The sequence below is a fragment of the Ictidomys tridecemlineatus genome, chromosome 1, assembly GCF_052094955.1.
Source record: "Ictidomys tridecemlineatus isolate mIctTri1 chromosome 1, mIctTri1.hap1, whole genome shotgun sequence".
In the NCBI taxonomy this organism is placed as follows: Eukaryota; Metazoa; Chordata; class Mammalia; order Rodentia; family Sciuridae; genus Ictidomys; species Ictidomys tridecemlineatus.
In genome coordinates, this window is record NC_135477.1 from 74,359,254 (window position 1) to 74,375,353 (window position 16,100).

The 16,100-nt window shown below is 36.4% G+C and overlaps 1 protein-coding gene across 9 annotated transcripts in view; it reads right to left on the reverse strand.

Annotated features, from left to right (window-relative positions):
* The window catches only part of Mapk8 (mitogen-activated protein kinase 8), a 127,452-nt gene that overhangs the window by 43,769 nt on the left and 67,583 nt on the right, over nt 1–16,100 (reverse strand). For 2 of the 9 annotated variants that reach the window (XM_078042629.1, XM_078042623.1), the window contains one exon: nt 14,200–14,269. The exons of the other annotated variants lie outside the window; for them this stretch is intronic. The gene's annotated coding sequence lies outside the window, so the exon portion shown is untranslated. The remainder of the gene's footprint in view (nt 1–14,199; nt 14,270–16,100) is intronic. 9 annotated transcript variants of the gene reach the window in all.

Consider the following 16,100-nt stretch of genomic DNA (forward strand, 5'->3'; position numbering starts at 1 on the left):
AAAAAATTTGATTTATTTATTTATTTTTGGTACTGGAGATTGAGCCCAGGGGTGTTCTGCCACTGAACCACATCCCCAACTCAAGTTTTTTGGTTTCAGACACTATCTCACTAAGTTGCTTAGGGCCTCACTCAATTGCTGAGGTTGGCCTTGAATTTGCAATCCTCTTGCCTTAGCCTACTGAGTTGCTGAGATTACAGGTGTGTGCCACCACACCTGGCACATTTTTAAACTTTATCTTGAAAGAATTTTAGATCCACACATAAGTTGTAAAAATAGTAGAGTTCCTGAGTACCGTTCACAGGAGTACCCAGTATTTGACATTCTTTACAGGTTGATCATCCCAGATCTGAAAATCTAAAATCCAAAATTTTCTTAAAAGTTATGAATTTTGAGGCATCTGGATTAGGTATGCTCAACCTGTATAACAACAATTTTGAGTTTTCTGATTCATGAACATGGTGCTTGTTTCTGCTTACTTGGTTCTTTAAGTTTTCTCAGCAACATTCTATAATTTCCAAGACACAGAGGCTTTGCAAAATTTTGTTCAATTTCTCTCAAAGTATTTGAATATTGTATGTTAATATAAACATGTTTACTTTATTTATATTTATAATGTGAGTATACAGAAATACTTTTCTATCACTACTTTGTACCAAGCTCGGTTATTCATCTTAGTTGCCCCAGCCTCTATGGATTCTTTTGAAATTTTTCTACATTCATAAGTAGTTTCTACATTCATAACTAGTTTCTTAAAATGTTAAGTTTCATATTTTTTAAGTGTCATTTTAAAAAATTTGATTTATTCATTTATTTTTGGTACTGGAGATTGAGCCCAGGGGTTGTTCTGCCACTGAACCACTGATTTGAGAGCCATATTTTATAACATAATATATTTTTCTTATCCCACTAAATTAGATATCATTTCAATACAATGACAAATATTTAAGAGGTGAAAGCAAGCCATGGTTCCATTGTTCCTGATCTTAGGGAGAAAACATATAGTCTTTCACTGCTAAGCAAGATATGTGCTATAGGAGTATACTAATTGTACTTTAACAGTTTGAGCAAGTTCCCTTCAAGTTCTAGTTTACTAAAAATTTTTATCACTAATGGGTGTTGAACTCTGTCGAAAAATTTTTCTTATATATAGTTTTTCTTAGTTGGATCATGTGACTGATGATCATCACTGACTGATTTTCAAACATTAAATCAATCTTGCATTCCACTTGGTCATTAAGTATTTTCCTTTTTATATACTGATTCAGCTGGCTAAAATTCCAATGAAGGATTTTCCATCTATTTTTATGGGAGATGTTAGATACTAGTTTTTCTTTATAGCAGGGTAAAAAAAACTAAGTCAGAATTTTCCTGTTTTTTCCCCCTCAAACTGTACTGAATTGATATTAGTTCATCCTTAAATGTTTCACAAAATACTTCAGTAAAGTCTTCTAGGATGTGTCTCCATGACCTCCAGTATGGGTATTAAACCCAGGAGCCTTTTTATTTTTTATTTTGAGTCAAGGTCTTGCAAAATTGCCCAGGCTGGCTCAGACTTGTGATCTTCCTGCTTTGGCCTCCAGAACAGCTAGAATTATAGCTGTCTGCCACCACGCCTGATTTAGGATAGGTTTTTTTTGGAGGGAGGGTTTTAATTACATATTTAAATTCTTTTATAGTAATAGTGTTATTCAGGTTACCTATTTCTTCCTAAATGAACTTTGAGAATTTTCAAAGAAATTATCTTACATAAGTTGTCTAAAGAATCTGTGGTCATATTCCTATTTCATTACTATTACTATAAAACGTAATTACATCTTATTTTTCTAATCAATTGGGCTAGAATTTTATCATTATTATTGATCTTGCTGCATCCGATTTTCTTTTATTGTATTGCACTACTTTATTTCATTGGTTTCTAATCTTTATTTCCTTCTTTTTGCTTGTTTTGGGATTCTAATTTCTTAAATGTTAAGTTTCAGAGTACTGATTTGAGAGCCATATTTTATAATATAAGCATTTAATACTATAATTTACCTTTCACCACCTCTATAGCTTCATCTTACAAGATCATCCATAAGTTATTTAAAAATCATATCTGTATTTCTAAGAATAAAAGCAAGTATTTATAGAGAATTTCCTTTATGAAGGGTCCCTTTTCAAGTGCTTTATAAATACTAACTTTTTAATCCTTACAACAGCTCATAATAGTTTCTAGTTCTTTATGGCTAGAGGGTAAATCTAGTCCCTGTTATTCCATCTTTACTGGAAGAATAGGTCCCACATTCTCCTTTTGTCTGATGTTTTCTTATATTAAGACAGACATACAGTTTTTCCATCTTACAGATGATGAAATTAAATATTACGTAAATTGTCTATGGTTACACAGTTTGTAGGGGTGGAATGAGGATTTGAGTCCTTCATAATTACACTATATTGAGTCCAAAATCTAATAGAGCTTAGTGGTAAAGAGGATATGGAGGAAGAGAAGTTATAAGTCTTAAACATGTATCTGGGATCTGTCCAAAACATTAAATTGGAAATATCAAGTTGGTAACTAGATACAGAATTAGACCTTAGAGGAAAGGTTTGAGAGAAAGAAAATTTGAGAGTTGTCACTGTTTAGTGAGAGAGAACTAAATCAAGAGAAATGCAGTGGTAATGAAAAAAAAAAAGACCTACTGAAGTGCAAATAACATTTATGAACATCTATATTTAATGAACAATCAGGGAAAGATCAAGATAACAAAGAAGCCAGAAACCCAGATAGAAAAAAAAAAAAAAGGAGAATATGCTGGAGAAGCCAAAGGAAAAAATGATTTAAGGAACAGTAGTCGATAAAACTGAATGTTACAGAAATGTCAAATAATCCCTTTGGGTAGAGTGATAGGAACAAAAGTTAGACTGAAATAAACTAAAGTGTAAGTGAGAAATGATTTTAGAAACAGGGAAAGTTGGTATGGCTGGTTATTTAGAAAAGTTTGGCAAAAAAGATGAAAGAGGACAATGTAAAGGTAAATAGAGAATGATGAGTTTACATATGATACATAATAGTATTCAGAGCATATAATATACAATAAAGATATAAACTGAACATATTTTCATGTGGAAATGATTCAATAAAGGGGAAATGGGAGAACAGAGGAGGAAGAAAATTGAATTTTTGCAGATAGCCTTAGTATTTCTAAAAAGATAGAAAGAAATGGGACCCAGAGCATATAAATGGTTTACTGGTGTGGCAATGCCATCAGAAAATAACATAAGGGGAAAAAAAAGGAGGAACAATTTCCAAGTTAAGGCATTCAGGATACTGGTGAGATTTATGGAGGATGTCTTTGATATGCTATTCTCTTCATCATTAAGTCAGAATATCGAGAGTACATGTGTGAAGAAATTTTACAGATTCTGATGACTCATTTTCCTACTCAGAAAGGCTTCTTCTTAGACTTAAAACAAAAAAAGCACATATGTAAAGAACAAGACTCTACTGCTATCAAGCTAGTCCACCCATTAAAATGGTCAGTCTGGCAGGACTCAATGTAGGCAAAAGCAAGTGAAACTCAACAGTTTCATTTAAAGCACATTTAGGATCAAAAGAACATGGTTCAATGCAGCCATATAGCTCAGTCCAACAGACACTAAAAAATAACTTAGTCAACATGATGAGATTCAAAATTCAAGACAGCTCCAATCATCAGATAACCCTGACAGGAAGTCACTGAGGTGACTTTGAGTTTATTTATCTTCAGTTATCATGCTTCTGTGGTGACCAACTAACCCTATTTATGAATGTTAAACTTAAACATCAATTTACCTCAAACACAGATATCTGGATATTTGGTTAGATATTATTCTCAGTGTTTCTATAAATGTGTTTTTGGATGACTTAAACATTTAAGTTGATGGACTGAAGTCAAGCAGCAAGTTATCTATATGTGGTTAGAGGCTTCACCCAATTGGTTGAAGGTCTGAAAAAAACAAAAATGCTAATCCTCCAGGAAGAAAGAGGAAACTCCTCCTGCCAGACCAGAGCTTGGAAACTGGTTTTCCTTCCTTTTAGACTCGGACTGAATCACTGGCTTTTTCTGGGTCTCAAGCCTACTGGTCTTTGGACTATAACTACACCATTAAAGTCTTCGGGATCTCAGACCTTTGGACTCAGACTGAAACTATATCATCAGGTTCTCCTGGATCTCCAGGTTGCCAAGTGCAGATATGGGAACTTGTCAGCCTCTATAGTGGTGTGGGCCAATTATTTTAAGTCTTTTCAGGGCTCCTCACTTCTAGAGCTACATGACTAGTGCCGCCGTCTGGCTGGGCAAAATAACCCGGAGGTGACAAGCAACTTGAAGGTTGAAGCGGGAACTGCTTTATTGCGAGGGAACTGAGCGGGAACTCAAGGTAGCAGGAACCCAAGGTAGCAGGAGCCACTTTATTGCAGGACAGCAGAGGTATATATACCTAACTGACTACACACAGCTTGACTCAATTAACATCATCTAGATACAGCAGTCAGCCAATAAGGAATCCTCACCATCTTAATGGCTCCCTGGTGTTGCTTCACAGACCACTCCTCCTGGCAAACTGCCAGGCGCCATCTTGACTTGATTTGCGGTCCCCAACAGACTAGCTTATCTAAAATGGTACCCTTTAATTACACTCTTTCTTCTTACCCTACTCCTATTTTATTTCATGGCATTTATCACTACTTACATTTAATTATATACTTGTTTGCCACACTGAAACATTAAGTTCCATGAAAAATGAACTTCATTCTATTCAAGAATAAATCACCAGAGTTAAACAGTACCTGGCAAACAGTGACCATTCAAATAGGTGTCTGAATGAAAGAACAAATGAACAAATTGTAGCTTGAAGTTTCCCCTGTGAAGAGTCTGTCATTCTCCTCTCAGAGTATTTTACAGGACGGATTCTTATGCTTAATCTCTACTACTGCTGTTGATGCAGTTTCCATACCAGGTATTTCATATGTTGTGGCTTTGGGCCAGAGGCCTGCCCTAGTCTAACAAATTATGGCAAGAACTACATGCTACCAAACACATATGTGCTAAGAAACGGCTACGACTGTTTCCTCAGCAGGTGGATAACAATCTTTAAAAGCATAGCCCTGCATATAGTGGTGCTACGGTTTAGATATGAGTTATCCCCCAAGAGCTCATATATGAGAAAATGCAAAAATTTTCAGAGGTAAAATGATTGGATTACAAGAGCTATAACCTAATCAGTGGATTGGTACCCTAATATGGATTAACTGGGCAATAGATAGGCTGTAGTTGGGGGAAGTGTACCTTTGGGGGTTATATTTTGTCCCTGGTGAGAGGAACTCTCTCTGCTTCCTGGTCTCCATGTATTGATCTGCTTTCCTGTCATACCCTTCCATCATGATGTTCTGCCTCACCTTGGGCCAGAACTATGGAGTCAGCTGACAACGGACTGAACCTCTAAAAGTGAGCAAAAATAAACTTTTCCTCCTCTAAATTGTTCTTGTCAGGCATTTTGGCGACAGCAATAAAAAGTTGACTAAAGAAGGAGACACTATGAAATTAGGTCTAACTGATGTAGTTTAACTAGTCTTAAAACATACTAAGTTTCTTGGCCTCATACCTAAACCAAGACATGGTTTCAGTGAAAGTGTAATAAGCTTATATTCAACATTATTCCTATGCTTACCTCAATAAGGCCTCCAGATCAGATCTCAGCTACTACTTGATAAATGCATCTTTTTTCAGTTCTCTTTTTTTTCAATTATATTTAAAATATGGGATATATTTATTCTAGGGAATTTTCTTCTTCCTCCTTTCCAAAATGCAAGGTATGGTTGAGTAGCCATTTTTGTCTCTTACAAGATATGTTTTTCTTCTTTCCCTAGAAGGCTGACTACTAGATAGTGTAAAAATAGTGCCCAATCTTGGGCTTTATGGCTCATTCTCTATAGCAAGGTGGACAACCATAAAACAGCCAGCCCAGGTTCTAAACATACTGGAGGGAGGGCTCAGAGTGATTCTACTTCAGAATGCTTCAGTTATTTCTGTCACTGAGATAGTAGAATCTTACTTCCATCCTCTAAGAACTAAGAAACCAAAATCCCAAAATAAGAAAATCAGAATTTTATTCCTATTTTTGCCACAGGCATATTATTACAAGAAAGTGATTTTATTATCTCATAGATTAGTTATCCAAGCAACCTAAGACAATCATAAGAGTGTGAGTTATTTTCTTAAAACCAGGGAGAATGTGTGAGAACAGCAAAGAGCTCTAGAAAGAGCTCTAGAAAGGGGAATATGTGAGAATAGCAAAGAGCTCTAGAAATAGAACTGGTAGGTTCCCAGTTATTTTCCTCCCATTTTTACTCTCTAATGGGGTCTTCACATTGCCAACTGCAACCACAAACCTAAAGGGGAAGACTACTTCCTTTCTTCTCACTCTAGTTCAAAGAAGTCAATGCCAAATCTCCTCCTTAAAAGTGATAAAAATATCCAAGCAAAACAAAAGAAACATAATGAAAATTACAATAAAGAAAGTTGCATCACAAATCTATTTCTCAGTTAACCTTAAAGTTTAATCATCTCACTTCACCTATCTTACAGAAAGGTGAGGCTCAGTGAACTCTTGTATTAAGATTTCTGAAGCTTATTATTAAAACAAAATGATGTTAAACTAAGGCAAAAAGAAACATTTTAGAATTCTCTACTTATCTATCATGTTTAAAAGCTGAATCAATGTACAATGTACCTGTACATTTTCCTTTTGCCTTTTAGTCTACCTTGATGATTCTCTAAATATGCATGAAAATTAATGCTCAGGAGTGTGCATATACACAAAAGATTTTACATTGATTTTCATGATTTTACACACAATTTTCAAGAGTGATTCTGACTGTGGCCTTACACACTATCTCTAGATTTTAACCCCAGTGTACACAAGATTCCAGCTTTCCAAATAATCTACAAAAACTCGAATAGCCAAATTACCCCTGAAAATTCCTCAAATCACAAATACAGAAACAATGAACTAGAAGCAATCTAAATAGGAGATGATCATGTAGGACTAAGAGAGAGTAACAGATTCCCATCTGCAAGGGCTTAAAGCTACCTGGGATAGAGAGAATTATCTGAATTATCAAGCTGTCCTTTTATTTGTCTGCAAGATACATATAGCTGAATACTCAAAAAGTTAAATTCATGTAAGACAAGGTGTTATTACCATAAACATTAAAATAATATAATTTCAGGAAGAGGTTAGAATTTTTAGAATGAGCTCTTTTCAAACAATGCCTTCTATTTGAGATTCTGCCTTCTCATTTTCCTTTTTCCACACTACTCTCTACTTTCTCTACTTATCTACTCCCATAAATCCTTTAAGAGAACAAGGGCAAATCTTTCAAGAATGAATGTTTCTTGTGTTGTTTTCAAGTGCAGAAGAAATTACCACAGCCAAGAGACAATCTTGGTGCTCTGGCCATCACAGGTTCTTTCTACCAGGCACATTGATCATATCTAGTCTGCCTGGCTATACATATCTTGCAGACAAATTAAGTTGGGTTTTGTAAAATCTGTTCATAAAACAGATGAAATTCTGGGGCTGGGGTTATGGCTCAGTGGTAGAGTGCTTGCCTAGAATGCCATAAAGCACTGGGTTTGATCCTCAGCATCCCATAAAAATAAAATAAAATAAATTAAAATAAAAGTATTGTGTCCACCTACAAACTTATATATATATATATTTTAAATAGATAAAATTCTAATTACATTTACTGGAGTAGGTTGATTACATTACACCCACAAATTAAGTTTAGATAGGTGTCCCTTCACAACTCCTTTGAGGAGAATGCCTTTAACTATATGGTGGAAGCCACATGAAATCACTAAGCCTCAGAACTAATTTTTAAGACTTTATTCAGACATTCATGTTATTTACTAAAGATCTCAGGACTCTGTAGCTGTGTTCTCAGTGGATAAGTATGGACATGTTTCTGGCTACTTTTTAAACAACAATAATGAACTTTTACCAGTATAATAATTATATAGCCTGGCTGAACTCTCCTAAGGACAGAATATTTACTGGCTTAAGAATCCTGTCACCAGACCAGCTGGAATGATGACATCCAAGATGACCAACCTGAACAACTTCTAGTAGATCCCAAACCCCATTTTGATTTTATCTGTATGTTAAATGACAACCCTCATACCAGCACCATGACAGCTGACAACTGCCATGACATGGAACTGTAAGAACCATAAAAAGAGCAAAAAGAGGAGTTGCTGAATTATTAGAAAATCTTTGCCTATCCCCAGAAAACACATGAATATTCTTCCCTTTGGTTGGCCTATCTCTCATCTTTATTTATTTTATCCTTTGTCTATGACTCCCAATGCCTTACAGGTTGAAAAGTTGATTTGCACTCAGTTTTGGTTTCATAGTGGGAAAAGATCCTACTTTGAGGGAATCTCTCCCTATTTAATGAGGAAACCAAATTGTTGGTAAGAATAGAACACAATGTGGGAGTGATATTACCACAACACTTAAGTTAGCTGGTATTTAAGATTCTAAAACTGCTTTGTACTCAAAATGCAAAAATCTCAAAATATTAGACAATTGGATCCAGGCTGCTCAACTCAAACTAGATTACTGTTATATGTTTAAAAAGCAGTGCTAATTTTCTCAATAACATTCAATTGAATAAAAATATGTAAACTAATATCTAAGAACACTTTATTTCACAATGTACTCAAAAAGAATTTTAATTTTAAATTCACAAAAAATTCACACTTATAATTTCATTAAAACTGTATGAGTTTTTACATGGGACAGAATGCCTAGCTTTAAAGGCACTTTTGTACAATGGAACAACTGGGGTTAAACCTTCACATATCCAAAAAATTGGTCACACAAAATACCTCATTTCTGGCAATAGATTCTTATGCCTAACATTTTCCAATAATATCTTTTGCTAATAGGATTCTCAAGGCTCATAAGAAAAAAAATTTTCATTACAATTCTTATTAGACAACTACAGCACAATTTTTCATATCTCTAGTTGTATATAAAGTATGTTCACACCAATTAGTGTCTTCATACATGTACTTTGGATAATGATATCCATCACATTCCACCAACATTGCTAATCCCTTGCCCCCTCTCTTACCCTCCCACCCTTCTGCCCTATCTAGAGTTTGTCTATTCCTCCCATGCTCCCCCTCCCTACTCCATTATGAATCAGCCTCCTTATATCAGAGAAAACATTTGGCATTTGGGGGAAGATTGGCTAACTTAACTTAGCCTTATCTTCTCCAATGCCATCCATTTACCTGCCAATGCCATGATTTTATTCTCTATTATTGCTGAGTAAAATTCCATTGTGTATATATGCCATATTGTTTTTATCCATTCATCTACTGAAGGGCATCTAGGTTGATTCCACAGTTTAGCTATTGTGAATTAAGCTGCTATAAACATTGATGTGGCTGTGTCCCTGTAGTATGCTGATTTTAAGTCTTTTGGGTACAGACCGAGGAGAGGGATAGCTGGGTCAAATGGTGGTTCAATTTCCAGATTTCCAAGGAATCTCCAGACTGCTTTCCATATTGGGTGCACCAATTTGTAGTCCACTAGCAATGTATGAGTGTACCAGCAATGTATGAGTCCCCACATCCTTGCCAACACTTATTGTTGTCTTCATAATACCTGCCATTCTAACTGGAGTAAGATGATATCTTACAGTAGTTTTGATTTACATTTCTCTAATTGCAAAAATGAACATTTTTTTTCATATATTTGTTAATTGATCCTATATCCTCTTCTGAGAACTGTCTGTTCAGGTCCATTTATTGATTGGATTATTTGTTTTATTTTTGGTGCTTAGCTTTTTGAGTTCTTTATATATGCTAGATATTGGTGCTCTATCTGATGTGTGAGGGGTAAAAATTTGCTCCCAAGACGTAGGTTGTCTATTCACCTCATGGATTGTTTCTTTTGCTGAGAAGAAACTGGATGTGGCAGAACCAGAAGTCCCAACCAATCATGGGTTGGTTCTTCTGTCAATCACTCATCTAGAGGGTAGGTAGGAGCTCCTAGCCATCAGTTAACTCATTAGCATGGTGCAATCTTGGTACAATCTTTTAAATATGCAACTTGCCAGTATTTTATTAAGAATTTTTGTATCTATGTTCACCAGGGATATTAGTTTTGAGTTTTTTTCCCTTGATGTGACTTTGTCTTGTTTTGATATCAGGGTAATACTAGCCTCAATGAATCTGGAAGGGTTTCTTCTTTTTTTTTTGTTTCATGTAATAATTTGAGAAGGATTGGTATTATTTCTCATTTGAAGATGTGGTACAACTAGGCTAAGAATCCCTCCAGTCCTGGGTATTCTTTGTTGGTAGACATTTGATGGCATTATCAATCATACTGATTTGTTTAATTTTTGTATGAAAGATATATCAAGTAATGAAAGATGCTTGTTTAAGTCACCCAGTATTATGGTGTTGTGGTCTACTTGATTCTTGAAATTGAGAAGGGTTTGTTTGATGTATGTAGGTGCTCCATTGTTTGGGGCATAAATGAGTGTTATGTCTTGTTCATGCATAATTCCCTAAGGCAGCATAAAATGTCCTTCTTTAACCATTCTGATTATCTTTGGCTTGAGTTCACTTTATCTGACAGGAGGATAAAAACCTCTGTTTGTTTACAAGATCTATGTGAATGACATTTTTTTTCTATCCTACAGTCTGTGGATGGCTTTGCCTATAAGGTGAGTCTTAGAGACAGCATATTGTTGGGTTGTATTTTTAATCTAATCTGCCAGTCTATGTCTTTCGATTGATGAGTTTAGGCCATTTACATTCAATGTTACTATTGAAAAATGATTTTAATTCCCTATCATTTTATTTCTGGTTTTAATTTGTAATAGTGTCTCCTTTGATTGACTGTTCTTCTAGTATAGTTCTTCTCTTTGCTGGTTTTCAAACTTATCTTTCATTGCTTTATGAAATATTTTACTGAATATGTTTTGTAGTATAGGCTTTCCAGTTGTGAATTCTTTTAACTGTTATCATGAAGGTTTTTATTTCATCATCAAATCTGAAGCTTAATTTTGCTGGGTATAATATTTTTGGTTGGCATCCATTTTCTTTTAAAGCTTGGTATGTTATTCCAAGACCTCCTAGCTTTTAGGTTTGGGTTAAAACTCAATGAAATCCATATTGGTTTAACTCTAAATGTGGCTTGTCATTTTTCTCTAGCAGCCTATAATTCTATAATGTGCCTTGGTGTGGGTCTGTTGTAGTTTTATATATTTAAAGTCCTGTAAGCTTCCTGTATTTGATTTTCCATTTCATTCTTAAGATTTGGTAAATTATCTGATATTATTTCATTGAAAATATTGTTCATTCCTTTGGTTTATAGTTCCAAGCCATCATCTAACCCAATAAATCTTAAATTTGGTCTTTTCATGTTATCCCATATTTCTTGAAAGTTCTGTTCATCATCTCTTAACCATCCCCAGCCCTATTTTGAATTTTATTTAGAGACAGGGTCTGAGTTGCTTAAGATCTGAGTTGCTTAGTGCCTCACTTTTGCTGAGGCTGGCTGTGAACTCAGGATCCTCTACCCCAGCCTCCCAAGCTGCTGGGATTACATGCATGTGCCACGGTGTCTGGCTCCACTGAATTTTTAATTTGGCTTATTGATTCCTTCATTTAGAGGATTTCATTTGACTATATTTCCAAATCTCTTTATTGAAGTAACTTCTACCTCCTGTATTTTCTCTCTGATTTCACTCCTTATCTTGCAGAAATAAGGTCTTTTACCTTGCAGAGATAAGGTCTTTTACCTTGCAGAGCAGTAAAAAGCAGTACTTTCTAAATTTCCTCTCTAATATTTCTTCCACTTTGGTGTCAGCAAATCTGTTGTTGAGGTATTCTGGTTTGTTTCCTTGCTTTTTTGTTTTGTTTGTGTGTTTGGCCATCTATCAGCATGAATCTGAGGCATCAGTTTCTACCCTATTAACTTACAGTGTCCCTAAGGTTTCTAGTACTCACAGTTTGGAGGGAGACAAATAATAACAACAAATGCAAACAATATATAGCATTAAACTAAAAACTTACTTCCTACTATGACATCTACAATGTTAACTGGCACAATTAACAATGGTATAATAAGTAACTGCCAACAGGAATAAACAGTAACTTTACAGAAGGGTTTAAAATTTGAAAAGATGAAAAGAGAGAACACAGAAGAGATGTAGGATATGATGATTATGAGGGAAGAAGAGAAAAAAATAGGAGTAAAAAGTTAAAGGAAGAGTGAAAGGGAGAATAATAAAGTTTGTTAGAAGAAGAAATGAGATAAATAGAATCAAGAGAAACAGCTAGGTAAGAGAAAAAACAGAACAAAATTAAAATATGCTTATCAAATATCCTAGCCCTCAAAAGACTGAGTCATGAAAAATAACTGCCTTTAGAACAATGTTAGAAATGAGAAAAAAGACACAAATATATATGAAGTGTCCATGAACCATTCAGCTCACAATTAAACAAAAATAAAGTTCTCAGTGAAAAGTTAAGGAATTTTTTTCTGTTGCAGTGGTCAAAAGTTGTCAGTGAGAATAAATGTTCATTGTCTATTCCAAATGTCTTTGTTTCTTCTTGAGAAGAGGAATATTGGCTGCTAGCTATCAAATCTTTCCTTTTTTTGAGTTGCTTGTCAAATTGCCAGGTGGCATTCAGAAATTCTCAGCTTCCCTTCTTGGAGTGGGCTAGAGTGTGATGTCTGCTCCAACCCTCACAGTAGGGTTGCTGTAGTGTTCTTTGAGAGCAGCTCTCATAGGAAGAGCTTATGAAGGGGGAGGGGTTAGTCTGAGGTAGACTCCAGGTTCTTCCTTAAATGGGTATTAGTCTGAAGATTTTAAATTAGTGCACCTCCAAGGCCCAGCAGCTGCCAGTCCATGCTGGGAGACTACACCCCGGGAAGATTACACTTGTGCAGAAGAGGAGTCCTTTTCTACCGTTGTCACCCACAGACCCCATCTTTTCTGGACTCTGGGGGTTCAGTCCCCAAACTCAGTCACTTTCACCCCTTCCCTTTCGAATTTCTGGCCAGGCCTGGCCCTCCCAGGCAAACCTGTGAGCCTCCGGACACAGGGTGAGGGAGGAGCTGGGTCTGTAAAACCCTCTCCTTGTCTTATTTTCTCCTGGCCTCTTAGGCATGTTCAATAATGTGGGACGTGGGATGCAGCTCAGGTTTGCCAGGACTGGGCATCCACAGCCACTGGCCCCTGCCCAGCAGACACCGTAGAGAGAATTGGTTTCTTTCCCACAAAAGAGCACACCTTCTAGGTCTGGCAGTGTCTTTTATCTCTCATCTTTCCATATGAAGACATGGCACAGGCCTCCTAAAAATGCAGGTTTCCTTTATTCTGATATCCCTCCACTTTGCCAGTGAAGGGATTGCTTCTTATTTCATTATATAATCTCCTGTGTACTCGATCTGCTTTGAATGTCTGAGAATTAATTCCCAATAAAGTCCCCACACCTCCCCCCGTTTTAACCCACCTCACTGAGAAGCTGCCTACCCTCTTTCTTGGTTCCATGCCATGGAACAGCCTGGAAAAGTGACCTCTTCTATTCTGCCATCTTTCAAACCTCAACTGTTTCTTGCTCATCTCAGTATAAATGTTCCATGGGTAATAAAACTTGAAATAATGAAAATCCAAGTTTTCCTCCTTCCAAAACTAACTTGCTCTCCTCCCTTCTATATCTTTTAATGGCCACAACATCATTATTCTAGTAATGCAGGTCAGAAATCCCCAAAAAAGCTATTGGTTTATTCTCCTTTAGTATTACACCCACTTTAGAACGAGCCACAACTGAGTAATTCTCAATATGCTCATAAAGACCACAGGCCTTTAATGACTCATTTTCCTATTAGTCATCTCCCCTTTTCTAAATTCTCACTTCCTCAGTTTCTATTTCATCGTCTATTAGTTAGACTGCCATCACTATGTCAATATCCTTGCTCTTCCCTGAAACACCAACCTGAATTGCACAGAATGGACTAAACAAGATGTCTCTTCCTTTTGAGACTATAACAAGGCTGTTGAATGAAACAAATACTGGTGCTGCTTTTTAAATTTATGGCTTCCAGGGGTTGGGGATGTGGCTCAAGTGGTAGTGCGCTCACCTAGCATGCGTGCAGCCCAGGTTCGGTCCTCAGCACCACATACAAACAAAGATGTTGTGCCCGCCGAAAACTAAAAAAGAAATAAATATTAAAAAAATTCTCTCTCTTAAAAAAAAAAATTATGGCTTCCAATCAAAGCCAGGCAAAGCATCTTAAATTTCCTACTCAGCTATCTTCTCTAATTTCTACAATATCTATTTCCAATTGACCCCCTGGTTCTTATCTTCAACCCTACCTTACTGAGAATTCTGGAGAAGATAAGTCAGGAAATACCTCATGTTTTAGTCAGCTTTTTGCTGCTGGGACTAAAGGATCTGACCAGAACAACTACTGAGGAAGAAACGTTTATTTGAGGGCTCAAGATTTCAGAGGTCTTAGTCCACAGAAGGCCAGCTCAATTCCTCAGGACTGGAGGTGAGGCTGAACATCATGGCGGCAAAGTGTGGCTTAGGGAAGCAGCTCACATTATGGTCATCAGGAAGCAGAGAGAGACTCCATTAGCCAGAAACAAATATATACCCAAAGCCATGACCTGATTCCCACCTCCCCCAGCCACACCCTATCACTTTAGTTACCACTCAGTCAATCCCAATCAGGGGATTAAATCACGGATTGGGTTAAGACTCTTAAAACCCAATCATTTCTCCTCAGAACCTTCTTGCATTGTCTCACATGTGTGCTCTGGGGGAACACCTCACATCCAAATCATTATACTGAGCTTCCATTCAGTAATCCAGTTTCTACAAACTAATTTTTGCTTTATTTTTCACCATTACAATATAACAGGGCTGGCTAAACTTATTATCACTCTTTCTTCTGCTATTTAAAAAGTACACACTTAAAAAATCTTACTTGGCTATCATCACAATCTCTAGCCCCTGGCTCTTTTCTACTTCCCCTGAAACAAGAATGCTTAAACACTGTTAATATCTGCTAACTTGAATCTCTTCACCTTCCAGAATCCTCAATCCTATTTTCATGAATCTCATTCACCACAGTCATCAAGAACTTTACTTTGTCTTATGATGTTCAGCAACAACTGATACTGTTCATCACATTCTCCTACCTGAAACACTCTTTCTTTGTATCCTTAAAAATGGTGCATACTACTGTTTTTCTCATCCCTTTGGTGACTGCCCTTTGTAGGCAGGCTCCTTTCTCATCAGCCCTAAAATATGATTCTCTTCAGAGCTATCTTGGCCCTCTTCTTATTATATATTCCCAGGGAAATGCATTCTGCATGGCTTCAGTTATCACTAAAGAACTTTAAACATTTGTCTTCTACTGAGCTTTTATGTCTACCCTAGATATATATAATCAAGGTTTACTATACATCTCCATTTAGATATCTAAAAGCTAACCTCAAACTACATATACAAAAGTAATTCCTTCTTCTCTCTCAAGTCCCACCAAATCTTCTTCTGTATTCTTCCATCTCAGGAATTGCAATCATCATCCAATTAGTTATTCAAGTCAGAAACACTGACATTCTTTTTTTTTCTTTAATATTTATTTTTTAGTTTTCGGCAGACACAACATCTTTTGTTTGTATGTGGTGCTGAGAATCGAACCCAGGCCGCACGCGTGCCAGGCGAGCGCGCTACCGCTTGAGCCACATCCCCAGCCCCAACACTGACATTCTTTCACATTCAACCTGCCATGCCATTCTAGAGATTCAACCCTTCTCTATCACAAATCTGTTATCTTTTTATTCTCCACTCTGAGGCCAACATTATCACCTTGATTACTATATTCTACAAAAGGGGCCGGGGCCCCCTCTAATCCCTCTGATTTCAATTTATTTTCCAGTCAGAATAATCTTCCACAGTTCATTCTTTCTGAGAACTTTTCTGGATCATGTTCTGTCTTCTGCTTTTATTTATAACCAACACCATCTTAAC